The sequence below is a fragment of the Euprymna scolopes genome, chromosome 22 (genome assembly GCF_053919585.1).
Source record: "Euprymna scolopes isolate OS-2025 chromosome 22, ASM5391958v1, whole genome shotgun sequence".
In the NCBI taxonomy this organism is placed as follows: Eukaryota; Metazoa; Mollusca; class Cephalopoda; order Sepiida; family Sepiolidae; genus Euprymna; species Euprymna scolopes.
In genome coordinates this window covers 7241694-7264052 of record NC_136503.1, presented here as the reverse complement: position 1 = coordinate 7264052, position 22359 = coordinate 7241694, and the positions used below count along the sequence as shown (strand labels likewise).

The 22359-nt window shown below is 35.1% G+C and overlaps 1 protein-coding gene and 1 long non-coding RNA gene across 3 annotated transcripts in view; one reads left to right on the top strand and one right to left on the bottom strand.

The window, feature by feature from the left end:
- Positions 1–22359, bottom strand: part of LOC145243878 (uncharacterized) — a 313790-nt gene that overhangs the window by 116996 nt on the left and 174435 nt on the right. The gene's annotated exons all lie outside the window — the stretch shown is intronic.
- LOC145243875 (solute carrier organic anion transporter family member 4C1-like) overlaps positions 20039–22359 on the top strand; it is a 164709-nt gene continuing 162388 nt past the window's right edge. Inside the window, exon 1 of one of the 2 annotated variants that reach the window (XM_080106948.1) lies at positions 20039–20059. The gene's annotated coding sequence lies outside the window, so the exon portion shown is untranslated. Of the gene's footprint in view, positions 20060–20206; positions 20359–22359 lie in introns of those variants that run through there. The other variant, XM_080106947.1, reaches the window with a different exon arrangement.

The following is a 22359-nucleotide window of genomic DNA, read 5'->3' as shown; positions in this document are numbered from 1 at the left end:
ATATATATATATTATTTTAAAAATATAATCATCCACTGACACGTGTTTTGGTTTTAGCGATATGTTTTTGAACGAATTCAATTATTTACGAAAGCGCATTTTTACCTAAATGCGAGCTGGGAACAATTTTCCCTTTAACCAATTTGGTGCCCCCCACATGGGGAGCGGTATATACATTATTATTAAAATGTAATTATCCACTGACACGTGTTTCGTCGTCTACGACTAATCAGAGTGGCTGGATATATCGCGATTTACTTAAATGTTTGTTTTGGTTTTAGCGATATATTTTTATATATAGTCATCCACAAACAGATTGGTTCGACGTATCGCAACTCTTCAGGGTGGCTAGATAAGCCCACATTCCAAGCACGGGATCGAACCAGAAAACATCGAGTTGATAGCCAGTAGCTCTATCAACTATACTAACGGGACAGTCGTTGTTGGCAATGACATATAACAATACTTTATATATATATATATATATATATATATATATATATATATATATATATATATATATATATATATATATATATATATATATATATAGTAGTAAGTTAGAAAAATATATATGGCAATTAAGCTACACAGAATATTATGAGTTTCATCCACACTAGGATTCTTCAGGCTGAAACGCGGAATATTCTGTGTACCTCAATTGCCATATATATTTTTCTAATTTACTACCTAGCTCTACCTATGTATTGAGCACTGTTGAAGTAAATACTTAGTTTACGCATAAAATTATATTTCGTATATTTATGTGATTAAATGAAGTAGTCATTATACATATATATATATATATATATATATATATATATATATATATATATACATCAAACATTAACTCCTCCAAATTACTGTATGTCAAACTGACAAGACACATAACTTCTACAAAATCCAAAAACAAAAATACCTAAAACTGCTTAAAGAAAACATCATCACCAACGATAAAAAATCGGATATAGATCTAATCAAAGACATCAATTTAGATAGCAAAAACATAACTGACACACTTAACATCAGTAACAGAGTCGGAAAACTAGCGAACAAAGAAGCCTACATAATGCTTAAGGACCACAAACCCAACTTCGAGGTAAAACTAGACTCATAAACCCAACTAAGCCCGAAATAGGAAAAATTAGCAAAAGAATACTGGAAAGAATTAACTTACAAATTAAAACCAAATACGAACTAAACCAGTGGATAAATACTAAAGACACCATATAACGGTTCAACAACATCCAAAATAAAAAGAAGGCCGCCTTCATCCAGTTCGATATTGAAAGCTACTATCCTTCCATATCAAAGTAACTGTTTGACGAAGCCTTGGAATTTGTCCCTCTACTCTCCGACCTACAACCACCTGAAATGGACATTATTAGCCAAGGCACCCAATGGACTTAGAATAACCAATCCGGATCATTTGATCTCTCAATGGGAGCGGCAGACTCAGCAGAAGCAACTGATCTTGTCGGTCTCTTCATTCTATACAACCTAACAAACACTATGAATAATAAAAACATAGGACTATATAGAGACGATGGCTTCATAATAGTTGAAAACCCAAATGGCCCCAAATGTGAAAAAAATAAAGTAAACCTTAATTAAAGAAATGAAAAGAATAGGCCTAAAAGTAGACATCAAATCCAACATAAAAACCGTCCACTTTCTCGATGTAACCCTCAACCTCTCAAGCAACACATACGAACCCTACACCAAAGACAATACCTACCTACTCTATATACACCCACTAGCAACTTCCCCCAAACATATAATTAAACACATCCCCATATCTATCGAAAAAAGACTTAGCACCAATTCCTCCAAACTCGAAATTTTTAACAAACACAAACCCTTCTACGAAAATGCACTTAAGGAAAATGGTCACCCAAACACCACCTTCAATTACATTAAACCTAATCCACCCAATACCTCAAACTAGAGAAATAGAACTAGGAAAATAATTTGGTTCAACCCCCGCTTCAATACAATGGTCAAAACAAAGCTTGGCACAAAATTCTTCCAACTAATAAACAACCACCTCCCGCCCAGCCACGTACTACACAAAATCTTCACCAAAAACACAATCAAACTCAGCTACAGTTGCACGGACAACCTTGAACAAATAATCAAGAAACATAACAGAAAAATACTTAACAAAGATGAAAATACAAACAACACCAACAAGAACAAGTACAACTGCGACATCAAATCGGAATGCCCACTTAATCAACAATGCCTACAAACAGAAGTAGTATATAAAGCTACAATCGCACCAAAAGAAAACCCAAACGACAAAAAATATTATATTGGCCTGGTCGGCACGTTATTTAAGGATAGATTCAGAATACATAAATGCTCCTTCACAAACCCTAACCACCCTAACAAAACCTCACTAACTACCCACTATCTACATCTAACCCAAAATAACCTTACACCAACCATAAAATGGGAAATCCTTAGAAATCTAGCACATGTAAATCCCTAAACTCCCCATATCTCCTCTGATTAAACGAGAAACTCCTTTTTTTTATATTAATTTTATTTTTAGAAACTTTAGAGAAACTTTTTAGAGAAACTCCTTGTCTCCAATTTTAAAGACAGAGGCAAATTGCTAAACAAAAAACAGGAAACTACCATAAACTGTAGGCATTACAAATCCCACCTCCTTAGCAACTATACACCTCTCTAAAACATCCCTTAAACAACACTACCTTAAACCGCCCAAATTATACATCCAATACAACCACCCACCACAACTACCATGACATACACTCAACCAAACCCCCTTAACCAATTCCCCACACCCCACACCACCTTACCCCCTCCCCCTAAGAATCCCCCTTAATCCAACAAAATAACACATACCCCAATCACCACCAACTCTAAACACCACATAACCTCATCCCACATAAACACCCAATAATCGGCATGAATTTCCCTCCCCCTAGCCAACCTGCTACCCAACCCCAACACACCCTACATGCAACCTCCACGACTGAACACGGAAATTGTTTACATATAACTATGTGGATTTACACCTGCACAGGTAAGTACGCATGGAAATGTACAACCGACCGATGTCTTATGTGCATAGACGCATACCTTAGAGTATGACACCCCAATATAGTCTTCCGCCTTAACTGATCGATAATACCCTAAAAAAGCAAATACCCCAACTATGTATGTATATGACCCTGGAAATAAGTTTATGCCTATATCTATGTATAATCATGTCTACATCGAACGAAAGTATTGTGCCCATGTATCCACAAATGAACTTAGATTTACATCTATGTAGACGAATATGCCTATACCAATAACTGTCTGTATATCTGGGTGTGTATGTGTGTATACATACACGTGTACATCCACGTGTGCGTCCGTGTGTATATGGGGTACCGATGTATATGTGCACGTACCTATGTATACGTGTGTGGATGTGAGAGTATATGTGCCCGCTGCCTGCTGTCCACATACGTGTGTGAGAGCGTGCAGCTATGTATATATGTCGATGTATGTGTTTACAAGTATTAGTATCTGTATGTGCGCATGCGCTTGCATGTATGCGCGAGGGTGCAGGTATGTCTGAATCAATATGCGCATATAGGCCCATGTATACGCCTCTTTGGGGGTATGGGTGTCGATGTATGTATGTATCTGTGTATGAGCGCATCCGTGCTTACGCACACGTACCCAACTTGGCACCTTAAGGAAAATTTTACGTCAGCGGGAGCGGCGCGGGTGTCTATGCATGCATGCAGGTATATGTGCATATATTTGCACGCCCGGGCGGAGATGTATGTGTACATGTGAACGTTTCTTTAAGTATATATGTGTGTACGTGCGCATGTGTGTGCGGCCGCTAGCTAACCCTCTCCAAACAATTAACAACAAATAAAAACCAAATAAATAAACCGAATCATAGCCCCCCGCCTCCGAACCTAAGCGAACACCCAACAGGTCAAGACATACTTATCAAGAAATCATCTCACCAACGAGACGCCAAAAACTTTAATATTAAGACTCGAATTGTAAAGTAACCCCCTACTCCATACCCCATTATAAATCTTTTATGATGGGATGTGTCTCCTAGTGGCTTCGGCTGCATGGAGACAGGGTAGTACCAGTCAAGGATTCGTCACTTGACACTCAGCCCAACAGGTGAGGGGCCGGGAACTGGCCCAGCACCTGTTGGACTGAGGTACACCGCCTGGGTAATACCTAGGACGTCCACCCTCCCAGGCCTTGCCACCGGGCTTTCAGGTGGGGCAAGTTTATTGCTTGCTGCCTGAGGCGCCCCAACTGGGGAATGCCGACGGGGTTACTCAGGCAATTTTTAAAATTACAGGAGTTCCCCTCCTTTAGGGGAGCCTGCGGGTATCCCACTTTCCCGGCCTTGTGCCAAATAATGCTGATGTGGACAGCATTTAAATAAATTAAAAAAACCTCCTCCTACCCCCACATATCCCCCTTCCCCCACGATGTATCCCTATGCCCTCAGCCACACCAGAAATGAACTTCCCAGACCCTTCCCCACAAGGTTCTTAAACTCCAAAACGAAAACATTGCCGACATACCAAGCATCACCTCCCACTTTCCTCCCTTGTTCCCTTCCTTTTTTCCGCTCTTATCGCACTCCTCCCCTGACATCATTCACTCTTTCATCCCATCATAACGAACATTTCTGTAAAAGTCTGAGGAAGCTACAGACGGCCAAAAAAAAAGCCGGGTAGCTGAAACAATAATGTAACTTAACAGAAAGATACGGTAATAAAAAATAAAACGCATATTTGCTCTACAACAGTATTGACCACTTTCTTCAGTTTTTATTAATTACCATTTCTACTAAATATATATATATATATATATATATATATATATATATATATATATATACTAGCAAAAGTACCCGTCGTTGATTGGGTTCAAAAACAGCCTACAGAAAATGGACTCTGATTTATGAAAGTATGATAGGTTATGAAAAGGAAGTGTTGTAAAGAGATAGCTTCGAATTCAGGGCTATCAAAACCAAAGCAAAATATGATGAAAGTAAAAATAAAATAGATAAACCCCATAATTTATTATACCATACCTGTTCACACTGAATATTCTCTGGATCTATATTAAAAAACCTTGTTAAACTTTGTGACATATTTCCATTCTATAGAGGTCGGGCGCGAACGAACACTCCATAATTTTATTATACCATATTTCTTCAAACTGAAGCATAATTATCAAAGAATACTTACGCAGATAGATATGAAAAGTCTTTATTAGAGTCTGTGCCTATTTCCATTCTATGAAGGCCAGGCGCGAACGCAGACCCCACAATTTTATTATACCATCCCTATTTAAGTTAAAACATACTTATCAAAGTATTATTATGTACATCTATATCAACAAGACTTGAAAACGTTTTTTTTTTTAATTTTTAAATTTTTTATTTCCATACTTTGGGAATCAGACCCCACAATTTTAACGAATCATCATTATGCCAGATCAAACATACCCATTTCTGTGTCTCGATACATCTTCTATCATTATATGTGATCAGTTTTCTATAATAGTCAAACATATAGGAGCCTATTCGTGATCAGACACACCCACACAGACGTCCAGCTTTATATATATATATATATATATATATATATATATATATATATATATAGGGTGGGCCAAAATAAGGGTCCTATTTTAAAAATTCATAAATTCATGTAAGTTTTAAGAATTGTTTTTTGGCCAAAATTTGTTTTGTTTATTTCAAAAAAATCTCGGAAGGGTCAGTCTACACACACATAAAGTTTGGTGAGTTTAACTTTTATTTTGTGGAAGTTATTCAAATTTAAAGATAAGACCCTTATTTTGGCCCACCCTGTATATATATATATATATATATATATATATATATATATGTATGTATATATATATATATATATATATATATATATATATATATAACACGGAAATTACATAATTGTTATTGCTCTGTTTACCTCATTGAGCTCTCATACCCGGATTTCCTCCTGGAATTATTCCATTATAACACTATATATATATATATATATATATATATATATATATATATATATATATATATGTTTAAAGAAAAGAATAGAAAAAACCGAATGAAATTATTAAAAAATCAACGTTTCGTCCTTGTTTCAAAGGACATCTTCAGGATAATTGAAATAAAAATGTGATAAAAGAAAAAGTCATAGATCGTGCGAAAAAAGACAGTTTTTCAAAATCCAACCCATGTCGGGACAGGACGAATATGTGTGCGTATGGGAAGGTTGTTTGATGTCCATATATACACTTTTAAAATGCATTAAAATAAATATGTACATTTTTTTTTTCTTTTTTTTTTTTTTTTTTTTTTTTTTTTCTTCTGCGAAACTACTCATTTTCCTGAAACATTCAAAGAAAAACGGCTAGCCAGGATCCACCCTGATACCTTGCTCTTTGATTATTATTTTCCCTATGCTAGGGGTTAAATGGTAGAAGCCATTTCTTTGCGTAATAGTATTAGTATTCAAAATTAGTGCTGATTCTAAAAGTCTTCTTTTAGCTCTATCTATCACGTATTTAATAATTTTCGCTTGATCTAAATTAAATGAGTGATCGTGTTCTGCACAATGGCAAAAGAATGCATTTAGGGCGTTACCATTCCTTATATCTCTTCTGTGCTCGTTAAGTCTTAATTTCAATTTTCGTTGTGTTTCACCTATGTACGCTTGTTGACAGTTGTTACATGGGATGGAATATATACCGGCATCGGATGTGAGGGTTTTGGGAGAGTGCTTGGTAGTTTTTAATGTCTGTTTTATGGTTGAAGAAGTTGTTTGTATCAGGTGAAAACCAAGTCTATTAAGAGTGTCGCAGATTTTTGTATTTTTGGTGTGGGTGGGAATGAAAAGATGTCTGTTTAATAGTGAGGTATCTGTTTTATTTTTCTGTGTGTTTATGTTATAGTGTATTTTCGTAGCTTTTTTCTTTGCGTAAGAAATGAAATAGGATGGATACTGTAGTTTTCTTAAAACATTCGTAATATATTGAAATTCATCATTAAGATATTGGGGACTGCATATTCTAAAGGCACGTAAGAAAAACCCTATAATCATGCCCGTCTTTATTTTATCATTGTGGTGTGAGTAGTAATGAATATAGTCGTTTTGTGTGTGGTCTTTCTATGTACTTTGAAACTCAGATCAGTTTCTGATCTGATGAGGAGTATGTCTAGATATTTTAGATATATAGATGACATTCTTATTTTTCTCCCTAAAAACACACAAATAGAACAAATTAGAAATAAATTAAATTCAGTGGAACCATCTATAAATTTCACACATGAATCCGAACAAGACCACTCCCTAGCTTTTCTAGACATATTCCTCATCAGATCAGAAACTGATCTGAGTTTCAAAGTACATAGAAAGACCACACACAAAAACGACTATATTCATTACTACTCACACCACAATGATAAAATAAAGACGGGCATGATTATAGGGTTTTTCTTACGTGCCTTTAGAATATGCAGTCCCCAATATCTTAATGATGAATTTCAATATATTACGAATGTTTTAAGAAAACTACAGTATCCATCCTATTTCATTTCTTACGCAAAGAAAAAAGCTACGAAAATACACTATAACATAAACACACAGAAAAATAAAACAGATACCTCACTATTAAACAGACATCTTTTCATTCCCACCCACACCAAAAATACAAAAATCTGCGACACTCTTAATAGACTTGGTTTTCACCTGATACAAACAACTTCTTCAACCATAAAACAGACATTAAAAACTACCAAGCACTCTCCCAAAACCCTCACATCCGATGCCGGTATATATTCCATCCCATGTAACAACTGTCAACAAGCGTACATAGGTGAAACACAACGAAAATTGAAATTAAGACTTAACGAGCACAGAAGAGATATAAGGAATGGTAACGCCCTAAATGCACTCTTTTGCCATTGTGCAGAACACGATCACTCATTTAATTTAGATCAAGCGAAAATTATTAAGTACGTGATAGATAGAGCTAAAAGAAGACTTTTAGAATCAGCACTAATTTTGAATACTAATACTATTACGCAAAGAAATGGCTTCTACCATTTAACCCCTAGCATAGGGAAAATAATAATCAAAGAGCAAGGTATCAGGGTGGATCCTGGCTAGCCGTTTTTCTTTGAATGTTTCAGGAAAATGAGTAGTTTCGCAGAAGAAAAAAAAAAAAAAAAAAAAAAAATGTACATATTTATTTTAATGCATTTTAAAAGTGTATATATAGACATCAAACAACCTTCCCATACGCACACATATTCGTCCTTTCCCGACATGGGTTGGATTTTGAAAAACTGTCTTTTTTTGCACGATCTATGACTTTTTCTTTTATCACATTTTTATTTCAATTATCCTGAAGATGTCCTCTGAAACAAGGACGAAACGTTGATTTTTTAATAATTTCATTCGTTTTTTTCTATTTTTTTCTTTAAACATAACGTCAACCACCGCTGGTATATTTTTTCATTCCTTATACATATATATATATATATATATATATATATATATATATATATATATAAAATATATATGGCGAGTAAGCTACTCTGAATATTCGGCGTTTCATCCACTATAGGATTCGTCAGGCTTATGCTCGAATTCTGTGGTTGTTTCTCGTTTTTATATATGTTGAGGATTTTAGTTAGCCAATCAGCTTTCTAGTATCCACCGCGCCCCTTCCTATCAGCCAATGGGCATGCATTTTATCGAACAAAGGATCTGTTTTAGAACTAGGTTAGTGGTTTAAGGCAGACGTTTTCCTCGTTTCTTTCTTTTTTATATATATAAATATACATATATGTACACACATACATGCACACATATATACATATATATATATATATACATATATGTGTGATCGTTTATGTATATTCATGTTTATTTAATTTATTTGTTTGTTTGTTTTCTATTGTTTTTGTTAGTTTTAAAGCTATTTTGTATCGCTATCCTAGAGTAAGTTTTATTTTGTGAACACAGTTGTTTGCTATTTCTCGTCTACAGTTTAATAGATTTTGGGGTTCTTTAAAGTACAGGATAGCAAATTTTTCATAAAGGCATAATTTACATAGGTCGTCTAAATGTCTACACGTGGTAGCTTGTCTTATTATTTTCCATTCGACTACCGGCGAATGTCCGCTTTCTTTGAGTTCCCAGTATTTATTCGCTAGTGTTGTTTTTATACGGTGTTTTTATATAAACAACACCGTATAAAAACAACACTAGCGAATAAATACTGGGAACTCAAGAAAGTATTTATTCGCTAGTGTTGTTTTTATACGGTTTTATACAAATCCTATAGTGGATGAAACGCCGAATATTCAGTGTAGCTTAATCGCCATATATATTTTATAAATTACTAACTAGCTCTACCTACGTATTGAGCACTTTTGAAGTAAATACTTAAAGTTCACGCATAAATCTATACTTTCGTATATTAATTTTGTGTGAGCAAATGAAGTAGTTATATATATATATATATATATATATATATATATATATATATAATTTCCTCTGACCTTTGTGTTAATTGGGGGTGGCTTTGAGGAAGGATGCTATGAAGTCAAGGGTGAATTTGTAACTTGGCACGAATTTTCCGAACAGCAATAATTATAACTTGCTACACTAACGATTGTGTAAGCATACAATATATCATGTTATAAAAAAAAAATAAAAATGGGATTCGTCCCTGTCTCCAAATTCAAAATGGATGCATTTTTTTTAATTTACCAGTGTAGTGATTGAGATTGTCGGACTGACTTCCTCATCTTGGTTGTTATAGTCACAACGTTGCGGCCGTTTTGCCATCCGGCTTCATCAGGTGTTTTGTATCGAACTGGGGAACCGTTTGTTAGGAGTCTCGAACCCAACCCTTTATTATTATTACGGGGGTACCTTGTTCGGACTCCAGTTAGGCTCTGGGACATAGTTGCTGATTCTCTGTTTTGAATGTTACTTTTCACTGCCTTCGTTCAGGATTGAACTCAGCACTTTTGAGTAACTGTAAACTTTGATACAATACAGACAATTATTACCAGTGTAGTATTTATAATATTAGGATTAATCCATTTTACTACTTCTACTATTATTAGTACTTTATATGTTTACATTCTTTATTAATTAAAAATATATAAAAGTTAAAAATATATACGCCTTGTTTAAGCAGTCTTATTATTTAGCAAGAAACTGGTGGTATAAAATCTATTAATTTTAAGGTAACGGGAGCTATTCTCGGAAACTCTGACATAATGGACCCATAAAACATAAATACAGTGCAAAAACTATCTTTGTGAGGCATACAAACTGTTTGAAAGGGTAAAGAGTTTCTTTTATCAAATATTTTATAAAAAAAAAAAATTCCATCCGCAATTTTTATATCAAAATCCAGAATGTAGCTTGCGTGTCCCTCATTGTTCACAATTTAATTCTAAATCCTTTGGATATATAACATGATTATTTTTTCAAATTCCTCTTTATCGTTTCTACATACAAGATCATCAATAAATCTCCTACAACCATGAAAATTATGTTTTGGGTATATCATTTTTTATTTGTGATGACATATATATAATATATATACTCAAGTCTATGTGAATACAGGTTTGGCCAAAATGATGTAGGATCTAATCCCATTGGGATGCCTATAGTTTGGAGTAATATTTTGTTTACTATTTGAAAATAACTTTCTTTAATAAGATGACTTATAAATATTTAAAAAATATTTTGGAAACACTAGTTTTGCTGTTTGTATTTTTACACCAGAAAACTTTTTTAATTTGAAAAGTCTATATATTTACCTTTTACCATCTTCAAAAACTAGATCAACAGTATTCTTGAATTATTTTATAAGTTCTTCGTGTGGAATTCTAGTATATAAAGCACTAAAATAATAAGTCTTTATAGATTTTGCTTTCATTCTAGAATTCATAACATCTAATATTTCTTTTACTGGGTGTGAATTATTGACCACCCAAAATAGATTAATATTACTATAGAATTTTCTTTTCTGGTAGAAATTATTTGATTTATAATAAATTTAAACACTTAAGATATAGCTGTACTTAAAAGGTTTGGCAATGCAAGTCTTTGATCCTACAATAAACCTAGTGCTAACTGGATTTTCTGTACTTTAGGTATCCAATAAATACATGGAAGTTTTTTTTCTTCTAACTTTAGTCATACTTTATCACTAATAATACTAGTATTGAGAATAATGCTATCTAAATTATTATTACTTTATAGGTATCTGAAACTTTATCTATAATTCCTACTTCTATCAATAAACGTTGTATACAATATTTTTTTACATATAAAAGCTATATTATTTACCGCTTTATCAATGGGAACTATTACAAACTTATTTTGAAGTATTTTAAGTTCCTTAATTACAAGACGCTTCTCCAACTCCCTATATCCATGACAAATAGCACCCTACCGGAGAATTCTACCTTCAAACTCCTCGGCCTAGTATTTGCGGGCAATATCAACTGGAACAAATACATAGAGGACATTGCAAAGGCTGCTGCAAAGAAGGTGGGTTCTCTCTATTGAGTCAGAGAGTATCCTGTACAAGGCCACCATTCACCCATGCATGGAGTATTGTTGTCACATCTGGGCTGGTGCATCTACCAGTAGTCTCTTAGTAGTATTTCTGAATTTTTAAAAAGATGATTAGTTTTTTAGGGTGTTTAAATTTTTTTTATACGTTCATTTTTTTTATTTACGAATTCAAATATATTATTTTTCCATGCATCAAACATAGATTGTAGTAATTTATATTTATTTACCATAGACATACAAAATACATAACAAAGACAGGCTCGCAACGTCTCTTCTGTGGGAGAGAGGTTGCAGGGAAGAGAAAAGAGATCCCCTACTAAGCCACAAAGTCTATTTTGTACTCTGTGAAGGCAGAATAGGCTGTTTTTAGCAGCTCCTGCCTAGCTGTGGAAGTAGTACTCCATCCTTGGACGTATTTGGCTTTTATATAGATAGAGAATTGTATTAGCAGTGAGATATCTTCTGGGGCGGTAGAAAGATCCTACCATTTTTTCCAGCGACCTTGGCAACGGACTTGATGTATGTGTTCATTTTCAGATCAGGAGTAAAGGCCAATTCCAGAACTTTGTCAAAACATGGAGCCTCCCCAAGACTGGAGCCATCCATTTCAATTGATCCCAGATGGGGATCAGAGCGTTGATGATGTAAAGATAGGAGCTTAGTTTTAGATGCATTCAAAGTAACCAGCCACCTCTTCCCCCACTGTACCACGCGCTCAAAATCAGAGGAGAGAGAATCAGAGAGAACTTCGTCATTTACAGCCTTTGATGTTTTGTCATAGATGATCGTGTCGCCAGCATAGATGTCAACTTTCCTATGTATGGCATTCGGTTGTAATAATATTTGAGATGCTATTTCATTTGAAACCTTTTTTGTTTGATTAAGGAGTGTTTTAATATAATTGAATGACTCAGAAATTTGGTACTTATAATATCTTTAGTTTTTCTAAAGAAGTCCTCACATGAAATTGCTGATCCTCTATTGTTTCTATTAACATAAGTTCTATCCCTAATAACGTAGCGGAGGAAAGAAAAATTATATATATATCTATAATATATTGCTGAACGTCTGTGTGTGTGTCTGGTCACGAATAGGCTCCTATATGGTTAACTATTATAGAAAACTGATCACATGTAATGACAGAAGATGTATCGAGACACAGGAATGACTATGTTTGATCTGGCATAAAGATGATTCATTAAAATTGTGGGGTCTGCGTACGCGCCTGGTCCACAAAATATGGAAATAAAAAAAAATTAAAAATTAAAAAAAAACGTTTACAAGTGTTTTTGATATAGATGTACATAATACTATTTTGATAAGTATGTTTTAACTTAAATAGGGACGGTATAATAAAATTGTGGGGTCTGCGTTCGCGCCTGGCCTCCATAGAATTGAAATAGGCACAAACTCTAATAAAGACTTTTCATATCTATCTGCGTAAGTATTCTTTGATAATTATGCTTCAGTTTGAAGAAATATGGTATAATAACACTATGGAGTGTTCGTTCGCGCCCGACCTCAATAGAATGGAAATATGTCACAAAGTTTAACAAGGTTTTTTAATATAGATCCACAGGATATTGTGATAAGTGTTTCAGTGTGAACAGGTATGGTATAATAAATTATGGGGTTTATCTATTTTATTTTTACTGTCATCATATTTTGCTTTGGTTTTGATAGCCCTGAATTCGAAGCTATCTCTTTACAACACTTCCTTTTCATAACCTATCATACTTTCACAAATCAGAGTCCATTTTCTGTAGGCTGTTTTTGAATCCAATCAACGACGGGTACTTTTGCTAGTATATATATATATATATATATATATATATATATATATATATATATATATATAAGAACAAGTAGTTAATAAAACATGTTAAAAAACACTTTGAAAAAGAGTTAAAAACTAATTTACTTTTAAAAAGGAAGCACAAAATAAGTGGATAGTCCTTAATCCGTGGAGTTCTGAAGAAATACTTTCCTTCTCACCAGAGAGTAGGATTTAGCAAAATGTGCGCTCGGTTTTTGCTCGCAAAAGTATTTGATGGAACTGCAAGTAAGTTATAGATCTTACTTGGTAACAAATAGTGAAGGAGAGGGAATATGGTGAAGAAAAAGTTGATTTCACGTGAATGGATAGTCCGGCGAAGGGTAAAATATCCAATAACGGTAACATCCAAAAATCAAAATCCAAAAAAGTTGGCTAAGTTTCCATTTACACAAGTAAAATCCAAGTAATTATATATATATATATATATATATATATATATATATATATATATATATATGATGATGATGATGATTGCTGCATCTTTCCAGATGATCGCCGTCACACTGAGTTCTTCCAATCTTGCCGTCCATGCCATCTCAGATGACTCTGCACCCCTGCCGCAGATTTGCACATCCTGAAGCAGATGTGACACACAAATTGAGCAATTTCCATCGAGTTGACTTCCTCTGGATATTGAAGGGTATTCCTATGAACAATCACATGTCTTCTCAGACCAGCAGTAGACTTGCAAACTTTACTGCATGTCAAACAGATCATTTGGTCTGTACTAATAGGTGCAAAGTTGACCTGAACAGGAGTTTTGTGCGACTTAAGGTGGTTGACGTAGCCACTTTTTGACAAAAGCACTCGTTCACAAGTGTCGCACTTCCAGCTCTGTGTATCATGGTTGAGACCATTAATAAAACCTTTGCGAAGCTTTCTTTTCTCTAGAGCGTCACAACTCTCACGTACAAGCTTTCTCCACTTCGGCCTTTGCAGAGTAAGTTCTTCCCATGAGTCGATGTCGATTTGTAAGACTTTCAAATTATTCTTTGTAAAGTTCCTGAACCTCTACCTAGGCTTGTGTTGAGGGCGCTTGCCATTTTCTAACTCCCCGTAAAAATTTGTTTTGGCAGCCTACAATCTTTCATTCGAACCAAGTGACCCACCCAACGCATGTGAGATCTGATTACAAAGTTCTCAACACTAGAGCAACATGCTCTCATGAGGACTTCAGTATCGGGTACTTGTGCTTGCCACTTGATGTTTAAGATACGTCTCAAGCATTTTAGGTGAAATCGTTCAAGCCACTTTGATGCAATGTCCAGGTCTCCGATGAGTACAACAATGTGGTCAGCACACAAGTCTTGTAAACGCAGATCTTAGTCCAGTTTGTGATGCCACGATCAGACCACATTCTCTTTTCCAACCTTCCAAAAGCTACAGATGCCTTCTGAATTCGCCTGTGGATTTCAGTGTCAAGACAGCCATCCCTCGACAGAGAACTACCAAGGTACACAAATGAATCAACTACACCCAGTCTAGCACCACAGACCATGATGTTTGGCTCCACGTATGATTGGCCCGGTGCAAGAGTGAACATCACCTTTGTTTTAGAGAAACTAATCCACAGACCAAAGGCAGTGCAGGAGTCAGCAAAGCTATTCATTATATGCTGCGTATCAGTCTCAGTGTGTGACAAAAAAAAAAAACAGCATCGTCTGCATACAGTAACTCCTTGACCAAGACATGATGTAGCTTGGTTCTGGCATTAAATCTTCTAAGATTAAAAATGCGACCTGTGGTTCGAAACTTTAACATGACACCCATATCGCAATCACGAAACGCATGAGCAAGCAGAGCAGCAAAATATATATAGAAAAGAGTAGGGGCAGGAATATCACCTTGTTTGACACCATTGTCAACTGGGATTTCATCAGACAATTTTCCGTTAAATAAGACTCGAGCTTTCATGTCCCTGTGCAGTTCCTTGAATATTAAAACAAAGGTTGGAGGACACACTACTTTCTCCAAGATTAGCCACAGAGCATTCCTTTTAACCGTGTCAAATGCTTTGGTTAAATCAACAAACACTTGACACAGTGGCATCTGTTGTTCAATGCATTTTTCCTGGACTTGCCGGGCTGAAAAAATCATATCCATAGTTCCTCTGCCAGACCTAAAGCCACTTTGTGATTCCGGAATAGCATTAGGACAAATATCCTCCAGTAACCTGTTTGATAGAAGTCGTGCGAGAACTTTACCAACAGCTTCTAAAAGCATAATTCCACGGTAGTGGTCACAAACATTCTTCTGTCCCTTTCCCTTAAACAGAGTCACCAAGACACCATCAATCCAGTCCTGCGGAACAGGAGCACCTTGCCAGATTTCCTCAACAAAACCAAAGATAGCATTAGCAATATTCGCACCTCCAGTCCTAAGAAGCTCCACCGGAACACCATCCAAACCAGGTGCCTTTTCACTGCTGATTTGTGCGATAGCCAACTGCACCTCAACCAGATTAGGTAAACGATCCATTCTGAATATGGTATCACATTGTGGCAGGCTATCAATTGCATCAGCATCCACTGCTGAGGGATTGTGAAACACATCAGTAAAGTGCTCCTCCCACCTCTTCAAGATATTCTCTGGATCCTTAATGACCACAGAACCATCTTTCGACATCAGGGGTGATATTGAAGAGGTAGCAGGACCAAATACTTGGCGCAGGAGTCCATAAAATTCCTTCGCATTTTTTGTGTCAAATGCCCTTTGAATCTGCTCCGTTATATCCATCCACCATTGGTTTTTCATTTTTCTTAGCTCACGTTGCAATGTGGCTTTGACCTCTTTGTATTGTCGCAATTTAGTTGTATGATCAGAATGATTTCCACGAAGTAAAGATTCATAAATTGTCTGTTTATTCATCAGCAACTGATTAATTTCAAGATTGTTGTCGTTAAGCCAGTCCTTGTTCTTATCACTCTTGAAACCTAGAATTTCAGCACCAGCAGAATAAACTTGAGTCTTAAAATTCACCAATGTGCCATCAAATGCAAGATTAATTAAATTAAACTTTCCTCTCACCAACTTGTGATCGGTGTCACATTCAGCACTGCGCATGACACCAACAGTATATGCATCTCGAAGGTCGCATTTCCGAGTTATGATGAAGTCAATTAGGTGACCATGCTTTGAACGTGGATGTATCCAAGTAGCTTTGTGCTTCAGTTTACGTCGAAAAAAAGTGTTACAAATAGCGAGGTTAAATTCTGAGCACAGCTCTAGTAGCTTAAAGCCATTAGCATTCATGGTACCGATACCATAGCGGCCAAGAGGACTCCTGGTCTCATAGTCTTTCCCAACACGGGCATTGAAATCACCAAGAATAACAAGTTTTTCATTTATTGGTGTAGATGCAACAACAGAGCGCAGAGACTCATAGAAACACAAGATGTCATCTTCATTCGCTTGAAGGGTTGGTGCATAGACCAAAAGAATAGTGATGAATCTGCCATGTGAAAGAGGAACACGAAGTTTCATGATGCGATCACAGATACTGGAAGGAAATTCCATAGTATCAACTAAGGATGTTTTAATCGCAAAACCGACTCCACCATCTCTACGGATACCCTCCGGTTTACCAATCCAGAAGACAGTGTAGCCTGATGATAGCTCTGTCATTTGATCTTCTCCCCAGAGACGGGTCTCTGACAGAGCAGCAATATCTATATCAAGTCTTCGTAGCCCTGCAGTTACAAGCGCCGTCCTGCGCTCTGGACGGTTGGATGATGCTTTATCAAGAAGAGTGCGTACATTCCAACAGCATAAATTGAATTTTGTTCCTTTTTGGAGATACATTTTTGTTTTCTTCCTGCTTACATAAACCACCGTTAGCCGCAGGAAACTAACCAGTGATAGTATGACAGACAATTTTTAGTGCACCTTTTCTAGCACTTTCCCAAGACATTGGGTGAGCAGTGCTCTCCCTGAATAGGGCTGCTCAGTCACAGAACCCCCACCGGAGTTGGCCTCTGTCATGTGAAGGCACAATAACAATGTTAAGATAGGGTACCTGTCGCCCCTGTGTAGATTTGTGACTGGGTACCTCCAACTGGTCAAGTCTGTACACGTTGCCACTCCTCCATCGCCATAGGACTTGTAATAGAAATAAACGACAGATGAGGATAATATAGTAAAAGATAAAAGATAGATAGATCTCAAGTAACATCTGTACATTGTTGTATTAAAGTGACAAGCGCTTGTACGACACGAGTGCCACTCTCTAAGTCTCAGCAACAATAACCCAGTGACAAGCCATTACAAGATGACTAGTAATTGCTTTGACCGCAGATTTCTTGTAGGAGTTGTCCTCTCCTAGAAGGATTGCCTCCACCACGGCTTACAGGAGCTCCTTCTACCCCGCTAATGTCATTTACCCATGACTGGGGCTTAGGTAACTGGGCACCAGAGCATGGTCCACACGCCGGTGGGTCATGAATGCCGCAGTCAACAGGGCCTAAGCTCCTCTGGAGGTTTCTGTCAGGGTTACCTCACCCTTAGCCTTTGGTTCAAAAACCTAATCCCACAAGGCAGTGGGGATTCAGTTTTCTGGTGCCGAACACTCGCCATTCACCAAATCCCTGTTAGCGTGGCAGAACTCACGACGTGCACGTGGGGATGATTAGATTGGGATAAGCTATATATGACGCTAGAGCATTTGTGTGCTTTTAACACACGCCCACACCAATTCTTGAGCTCCTATATATATATATATATATATATATATATATATATATATATATATATATATATATATATATATATATATCAGGCGTTGCCCGGTTGTGAAATATTATATTTTGATTAATGCAGAATTCTCATTTATTATAAACAGAAGTACCGTAGGTATTAAACGTAACGTAAAATTCGCTTTAAAAAATGAAGTAACAAAAACGGAAATAATCTGAAACGTGCATGTTTTTTTACTTCTTGTATGTGAAAAAAAAGAAAAAAAGAAAAAAGAAAGACAGCAAATCAAGTACAATAACCATGCGACCAGCGTGACACGTTTTTGCAAGGTATTTTCGAGCTATTTATTCTTAACATAAGTAATCTGCAATGTCAACTTTTATGCATGCGCATTCATGAAACAGCAAACAGATAAGCATCCGATCATCCCACATACAAATTTTTAAATTTTGACCTCTTAGCAGTCCCTTTTTTTTCGGATGAAAGCCGATTAAAAAGTGTTCCACGTGTTTGAATATCGTGAATATAAAATTTCAAGTCTGTAGTAAGTTTGTAATCGATGAAATTAACGCGAAAAAAGAAAACAAAATGTGTAAATTGTGGAATTTAGATGGGGACAGTAGATCTTCATTTTTTAGGTATTAAGCGACGCTAAATTACGTGGTAAAAATTTTACGATTTCGGTATTGCCGTAAGGATTAAAATAAAACAAACAAATGAAATCTTTTCAGTTTTTTTTTTTTTTTTCGTAAGTGGGTTTTTTTTATATTAAAAAAAAAACACTGAAAGCCAAACATTTTTCTATCTACACGAAATTATTTTTCCAGCTAGAAACTTAATGAAATTAGCAAATGATATTTGATAAACTTTTGTTTTTTTATGGATAGCATCTAGGGGCAAATAACTCCAAAAAAAGTTTTACAAAAAGGTCGTTGTTGGAAATATTAATTCCAAAATAAATTAAATTAAATACATTATCAATATAATTGTTGTTTAAAATTTATTAAATAACAATTTTAAATAGAATACTTAAAATAATTCTTTCGTTAAAAACATTAACTAAGATAGTGCTACTTAGTAAAATCAATTTTTCTTAATGTTATATGCAAATAAGGTGATCTCTTAATTGTATCTTTTTCCAAGTATTATACTATATATAGAAATAAATGAAAGATTAAAGTAAGACACGTTGTGTATATATTAATCGAATTGTGAACAAACAAACAGACAGGAATACGAATTTATATATAGAGATGACAGTTAATAGAGTACAATGACAGGTGTTTTTTTCCACGTCACGGGTTATTGAAGTGGTTATCTCCCTTGTGCATGCTTTATTTTTGTATTTTGTGGGATTACATAGAGAAAGAAAGTGATAGAAAAAGAAAGGGCAAAATTGTCTTTCTTTTTAAAACACACAAATGTTATAATCTCAATCTTACTATTCCTTTTTTTTTCGCTTCCCTTCTTACTGTCATTCTCCTTTCCTTCTCTTCTTTTTCTTCAGTTCTTCTTCCGTTTGCTTCCTCTTAATTACTTGCATTTTCTTTCGTTATTTCATATATATATATATATATATATATATATATATATATATATATATATATATATATATATATATATATATATATATATAAACAGTTTTGTCGTTCCCTCGTTCTGACCCTCCTCCGCCTCCTCACAATTGTCGTGTACCGGTGATACATGAAACACCACCACCACCACCACCACCACCAACAGCAGTAAAAGAAACGGACATAGTATAAATATTGTTTGTAACGCCCATACATCATTTGTTTAAGTCCTTCCCAATTAAGTGCCTATCTTCGACGTCATATACACATAACACAGGCTAATTATTTCAACCACCTATGTGCACAGTATCATACAGGTAATAGGTACACATAATCGGACACACACACACACACACATACATATACATGCACACACACACACACACACACACATATATATATATATATATATATATATATATATATATATATATATATATATATATATATATATATATATATGATGGTATATGCGTGCGTTTGTCTCTGTTCTTAGTGCATGGGATTTATAGCTGGGATATGTGCATAATATATTCTTCGTGATTATTTAACGCACCGAGAAGAAAAAAAAACACTAGACATTTCGGATACGTCTGCTTATGAACAGACAAGACAGGTGAGTTCACTTAGAATTTTATTTATTTATTTATTTTTTTTACATTAAAATTCTCTAATTGTATATGTTTGTATAGAATAGTATACTTCCGAGAAATACTATTTTGCTTGAACTTTTAAACTTTCTTGTCTGTAGCAATTACGGTTAATTTGGACTTTTGTATATCCTATTACGACAGTGTTATACATATGAGAGAAACCTCCGTCCCGTCTCGAGAGACAATGGATACCACCCTACAATGGTGTCTGCGCAGGACGTTTATAGTAAAGCAAGAGTTGCGCATTCTTGAACCACGACTCCCATGAACCGTCATTGTTTCGTAGAAAGAGGTACAGGACGACTTGAAATAATTCAGGGATAAGTAGCATCTCATATTCTCAAATATTCACCCATTTAGTTCTGACAGGGCTCAACGTTGCTTAACTTAGGTGATCTGCATATTTCGGATACGTTGCTTAAGAAGAGACAAAACAGGTGAGTTCACTTAGTATTCTTTTATTTTGTACTGGCGGTTCCGCCCGCTTTGCTCGGACCCTATGTACTGTTCATACCTTTACGTGCCTATGTATATATTAACAAGTGTGAATATGTACGCTAATGCCTTTCTATATGATAGGCTTCCTTAACTACGATAAAGAAAGTTGGTAGAGACCGCAGACGTCAAATTTTTTTAACTTTGACCCCAATATTGACCTTTTAGCATTTATTGTTTGGGGCTCAAATAGAATTATAAAGTTAGATCCCTACTCAAGTAATCTATATCTAAAATTTCAAGTGCTTAGACCCAAAATTGGAGGAGGAGTTCGGTAGATATTTCAAAGGTCAAATTGTTGAACTTTAACCCCTTAACAGCAAAATTTCTGGCCGAAAACCGATTAAAAAGACTTTCCCAAATCTCATTACCCCTTACGCCAAATTTCGAGTCTGTAGACCGAAAATTGACATAATTATTTGGTAGGAAAATGTACAGACACGCACCTTCACTTTTATAGATATATAGATACGTTAAAATTCTTTAATGGTACAAGTGATCTCCTCGAAAAATACTGTTTAACTGGAACCTTTTCTATGTTACTTCACTCCAAATAAGTCACAGTGCCAATTGGACGTATGGGGATACTATTTGGGACCAAATCTACAGAGACATGATATAGGGAGTTGAGCAGCGAGATGTCTTTTCACTTTACATTTGAACAGCACAATTAGGGAAGTAGGGAGAGAGAATTCCAAATCTAGTATGTCAAGGAAAGAAACAATGACATTAGAATGTTTTTCGATTAGCGATCTCTACGGTGTAGGGGTGGAATTTTGCTAATACTTTGGAACATTCTCGACTGGAACAATTTTGTTTCAATTAATTTCGACTTTTGTATATCCTATCAACAACGGGTTATTCTCGCATATTTTCTTTGCCTTAAAAATAAAACCAAGATGCATTATTTGGTAGATTTATAGATTCATGCTTTCCTCCAAATCATTCTCACTCTTCCAAGATGAGATTCTACTTTTTATGCCATTAGAATTTTAAGTGGGTGATCAGTTTCAATAAAACATAAAATGATCTTTCAAATCTGGGATATTTTAACGTTTAAAGTTAATTAACATTTTTTACCACTAACCCGAATTCTGGATGGATTAAAGTTAGGATTAATTAGGGTTAGGTTAAGGATTGGCTTAGAAGACCGTAACGGATGTTTTGAAAAATAATTTATTGGAAAAAATATATTGGAAAAAATAATTCATTGGAAAAAATATATTGGAAAAATTAATTTATTGGAAAAATATATTGGAAAAAATAATTTATTGGAAAATATATATTGGAAAAAATAATTTATTGGAAAAATATATTGGAAAAAATATATTGGAAAAAATAATTTATTGGAAAAAATATATTGAAAAATAATTTATTGGAAAAATATATTAGAAAAAAAAATTTATTGGAAAAATATATTGAAAAAAATAATTTATTGAAAAAAATAATTTATTGGAAAAAATATATTG